Source organism: Fistularia commersonii, chromosome 10, assembly GCF_037954325.1.
Source record: "Fistularia commersonii isolate RoL2024-O1a breed Wild chromosome 10, RoL_Fcom_v1.0, whole genome shotgun sequence".
NCBI classification, from domain to species: domain Eukaryota; kingdom Metazoa; phylum Chordata; class Actinopteri; order Syngnathiformes; family Fistulariidae; genus Fistularia; species Fistularia commersonii.
This window is the reverse complement of record NC_141293.1, coordinates 12,751,413-12,756,818: the sequence shown is the minus strand read 5'-3', so window position 1 is coordinate 12,756,818 and position 5,406 is coordinate 12,751,413. Positions and strand designations below refer to the sequence as shown.

General features: G+C 41.6%; 1 long non-coding RNA gene across 1 annotated transcript; it reads left to right on the top strand.

Annotated features, from left to right (window-relative positions):
- The first annotated feature begins 811 nt into the window (after window positions 1-811).
- Window positions 812-1,760, top strand: LOC147230416 (uncharacterized). The gene is made up of 2 exons (XR_015106755.1): window positions 812-880; window positions 1,575-1,760. It is a non-coding gene; the product is annotated as an uncharacterized LOC147230416 (long non-coding RNA).
- The last annotated feature ends 3,646 nt before the right edge of the window (window positions 1,761-5,406 follow it).

Below are 5,406 nucleotides of genomic sequence, written 5' to 3'. Positions count from 1 at the left end.
CTTTTTGGTACAAACTCAACTTGTCGTGTTTGGAGGAGAAAGAATGCTGAGTTGCATCTAAATAACACCATACCTACTGTGAAGCATGGGGGTGGAAATATAATGCTTTGGGGCTGTTTTTCTGCAAAGGGACCAGGACGACTGAGCTGTGTGACGGGAAGACAGAATGGGGCCTTGTATCGTGAGACTTTGAGTGAGAACCTCCTTCCATCAGCAAGGGCACTGAAGATAAAACATGGCTGGGTCTTTCAGCATGACAATGATTCCAAACACACCGCCCAGGCGACGAAGGAGTGGCTTGCAAATTCTTTTAAAATCAGACAATATGATTTTCTGGATTTTTTTTTCCCCCCCGTCATTCTGTCTCTCATAGTTGAAGTGTACCTATGATGAAAATGACAGACCTCTATCGCACAATTCGTGGCTGACTAAATACTTTTTTAACCCCACTGTATATGATGTGTTAATAAGCGGGAGAATGGTTGTGTGTCTATTTGTGTAGAGCTGTGATCGACCGGTGACCGGACTAGGGTGAACCCCACCATTTACCTAGTGAGAGCTGTGATAACACCCGACATCCTCCAGTCATCCTGAGTGCAGAATAAGCATTGTAGACATTGAGTAAGTAAGTCAACATTTTGATACTTAACCAATTCCGTTTTTCATATCTGTACATCCTGGAAAGAAAAGTATCCAGTTAAATGAGGAACATTATTAGTTGTGCACACTTACAGTTTGTAAAAAATAAGTATTACGGAAAAAGAAGTTACTGGTAAATAAAATGCTTTCATTTTGACTGTGTGTTTTGCAGACCTGGTCATCCAGTGTCCTCACCGTTGCAGGAGGCACAGCTGTCAGTCATCTGGACTTCCACCATGTGGTAGTTACAAGTTCTCAGTACCTCTAATCCCACAGATTCATGATCATATTTGTCTTCCTGCGGTTTCTTTAACCCTTGTATTGTCTTGCGGGTCAAAAGTGACCCACTACCATGTTTGGCTGTAGAAAAAACACCTCAACCTATTTTTTTCCAACTTGAAATTTTATGACTTTTCCTAAAGACACCCCATAATTAGAAAAAGTGATACTTCTTTTTTGTTTATGTTTCCATGTGGGCTGTACACCACAAGGGTACAAAGATTGTCTTATGGGTCATTTTTGACCCGTAGGACGAGGGAAGTAAAATCAATGTTAAGATGGCACGAGGGTTAAGTAACTGTTTTTCTGTGCCTTCATCACTGTGACTTTCCCTTGACCACTGAAATGGGCACAATATGCAAGTATGTATTATGTAAACAAAAAAAATTGGCAATTTTTCTCAGCGTATCTTACACTCCAGCCGGAAGAGGAAAAAAAAGAAAAAACATCTATATTTGACCAAAAGTGACAAAACCCTGTCCAAATAGATACTTTCAAGCAAAAAGCTGTGAGACTGACTTCCCTGACAAACTCCATAAGTTCACTTTTTGCCACAAATCTTGAGGCAAAACTCAAGACAATAAAGAAATATTAAAAAAAAAAAACAATTTTTGAACACACTGGTCCTTTTTCAGATTTTTGGCATTGTTTTACAGACGACACCCTGCTCTATCCTCCCACTGCGACACAACAGCAGTCAGCCTGTGCAGACTTTGAGCGACAGCATTTCACCTTGAAGTGTCCAGAAAATGAAGGACTCAGCTGCTGGATCTGCCGTCGATCCGTACAGGCAATGCAGACTTCACTTAAAACGCAGGCCGAGGGAAAAAAAAAAACAAAAACCTTGGGATGATCTTCAGTGCACTTTAATTCACCAAACAGATGTAAGTTCTACTGTGAGCTTCAGCTTTTTCCATGTGTGAGCAAAAAGAAAATCTGTTTGTCATGCCAAGAGGCTGAAAAAGTAATCCCGGCTTTTATTACGAGCTCTGGACCACAGAGCTCATGGACATCAGAGTCCATCAGCCCTCGCTGGGAGGTTTCTGCCGCAGCAGTCCATTTTAAACTTTTATGATCGGTTTTAAAGCTGTACAGCACCTGGGTCGACCCGGACCGGCGGGCTTAGTGGGTCAAGCCACCGGTTAGTCCTCCTGCGCAGTATCCCATTAATTCTTCGACTGAAATCACTCGCAACGTTCCGCCTCCACTTGTGTTCTTTCTTCTGACCCATGAGACAGAACCCCGCCAGCGTATTGAAATGTCTGGTAAAAACACATACAAGGTCCAGGACCGGTCCTACAACTCCGGGCATGTGAGACCCCCGTCCACAAGCCCCACGTCTGAAACCAAATAAAAATAGATTATTCCGTGACATTTCAACCATCGACGGAAATCGCAGATATTTTTGTGAGATCTGATTTATCTTGGAAACATTCAGCCGGATCGGATTCATGGCAGCTGACAGCTTCGGGTTATTATCTGCACAATTTAGTGTTGCAAAATCAGTTGGAAGAAATTCACGAATCTTGATTGAGTCCCTGATAAGGTAGGATTTGTTGATGTGATTGCTGTTGGTTTTCTACCTCAGCAGCCGTTGATGGAGGAATGTTGCCTTGCCGTAGTGACGGTTTACGTGACGTTCATGTACAGTCTGAAGATTGAATGTTTGATACTCGATACTTGAAATTCAGTGATACTGACTCAGGTTATATAGGTGTGGAGGATCGGTCCAAGTGTGAACTCATCATTCTAGAAGAAGGATGAGGTGTCCTTCAGATTGGGTATCGTATCATCCAGGTTGATTCTGTTTGCAAATTTGAATTTTGGCATTGAGCATCGAGTCTTGATCCTAGAGCTCAGAACAAGTCTTTTGTTTGTAGTTACTGTCGACATGTGTGGTTTTGGTTGCAAGTTCAATTCCAGTCATCGGTCGTCTATCATTTCATTCTGGTCGTTCTGTTCTTTCAAATGTGACTTTTTCATTAAACTGGAATAATTTGATAACCTGCAGCGTTTGACCCTCCATTTGTATCCTGTTATTAAATCCTGTAATTCCCAACTCCAGAGGCCCAGGGGGACTGAGCTGACTCACCAGGCCCCTGTATCGACCCTGAAAGGACCCGTTTCTGGTTTTAAACAGTGGAGCCGGCGCTCCTGCCAGGGAAAGTCAGTCTGAGGAGACGGAGGGCGGCAGTGAGAAACCGATCTCTGGTCTATCTGGAGTCCAAACCTCTGTTTTTGGGCGATTGGGAAACAGAGAGCATCTGTTTTAGTGGTTTGGCATGGTGACGAATGGAACGATGAGAAACCTTTGTCTGCTTTGCGTCTCCAACTGAGGAATTTCGAGGTTCCAACCTGTGGGCGAGCACAGGGTGGGGGGTTAATTGGCTCAGGGTCCCAAATGGATCAAACCGACTCCTGACTGTGAATAAAATGTCTCTTCCATTTTAAACAGGGATTTTTTTTTCCCCAACTTATTTTAATGTTTTCTCCTGGTAAAACTGTCCCCACAAAATTTTACTTTTGACAGTTTAAGAGCCTTTTCAAACATCTTTTCCTCCTTTATGTTTTAAAATTTACTATTCTATTGGCTTTTGGTGAAAGACTTCATCACGGGTTTTCATGTGAATGTTTTGATTTTTTGGTTCTCTTATCCTGCTAAAATTGTCAGCATTCTTTTTTTTAAGTTTTAGAACCTTCCTGGACCTTTTCAGGCATTATTTCATCTTTTCATATTGTCGTGCTGATTTTGTTTCCTGATATTTATAGAAAGAAAACAAATTTCACTCTAATATTAGATTGTGACCTATCTGTCCGTCTATCGATCCGAACCAGAAAACAATCTGATGAATGACTTAACTTTTCTGGTTCTGGTTATTGACTTGATTATCTATTTATTATACTACCGTTTGACCCCAAACTGTATGAAAAGTGCTTTCTATTACATTGGTCTTGGTGGCATGTGTAAACACACGTTTTTGTGCATTCAGTTCTAAGCTATTCAAATAATCAACGGATTCATATATTCCTGTTTTCATTTTAAACTTGCGTAAGGTACAGTGAGTTGGTGCCAGTGTCGCTGCCAGTTAACACACCGTGTCAGCTGATAACACTGCCAGTTTCAACATTGTCTGTCAGTTTGTGGAGACAAAATTGTGTGACGGCCTATTTATGCCAGGCCTGTATCTTGTTATTTTACAATTCTGAGATCATAGAATAAGAGGCATATTCATGTTTTCTTTATGGTCTTAAGCTGAGAGCCACTGTGCATCACTGCATTTACCTGCATTTCTCACTGAACAATCTCAACTTGTGCCTCCATTTATCCACTAGTTAAATCAGTACGATTTGTGTTAATGGATATCGAAAGACGTTTACACTTGTGGAAAACGTATCTAATATCTAACCAACAAAAAATTTCAAGACCTCTGGTTTAGATGGTTACAAATGAAATTACGGTATCAACTCCCCATTGAAGATGGCAACTAAGTTATTTCAGAACGTCAAGTCAAACAACAATAATTTACACCATATATTTAATGCAATGAGCATTTTTAAATGGTTCGGAGGGAGAAAGAGAGAATTAAAGTCAGGGATGAAATGTTAAGTGAAGCAACAACTAAGAGTCCTTTAAATAAGGATATTTTTTTCGAAAAAAATGAATGATGATAAATCAAGCAAAATTAGCTCAATAACAGTAAAGCTAGAAAACAAAATTAGTTTAAGCACAATTTAAAGATTAAGAGTTCACAGATATTTTTAATATTTTTGAAACACGACTGTCAAAGTCAACGTTACTGTCAATATTGCCATACGTTTCTCTAAGAACTGCGGTGAAAAAGTACAATTATAAATAATATCACAGACAACAGCAAGTTGTGACGAGGAAACAAGTTTATGTCGAAGTCCAAGAATAAGTTAAGGTGCAAGTGTCTTTTTAAAGTGACAGCAGTAACATTACATTACATACAGTCATTTAGCAGATGCTTTCATCCAAAGCGACTCACAAAACATTCCAATTCAATAACCGAAGATCCAAAGTACCAGTAGTCGTTACTCAGAAGTCACCACTACCAAATAGAATCTCAAAACCATATACATACATACATTCATTTCTTCGGTTTTTTTGGGGGGGGGTAAGGGGGCTAAGTACGATTAGATAGTGCTTGGTAAAGACGTAGTAGACAACAAAATAAAATAAAGTGAAACACTTTTTTACTGCTCCGAGTTCCGTTCTGGAAGCTTCTTGTCCCCAACGGTCTTCCGTCCTGTCCCGTCCTCGCGACTCGGTGTCAGACGCGCGCGGGTGCTTCGAGTCTCGGGGCGCGTGACCCCCCCCCCCCCCCCCCCCCTTACCCCCCAACCCCCTCTCGCTCGTAGTGAGATGCCGCGAGCACGGCACTCCTCCGCTAGTCTCGGAGCAGCGAGCCCGGCGCCCGAGAACCTCCGACCCCAACCCCGCCTCTTCAGCCTCCCCAGTAGGGTCTC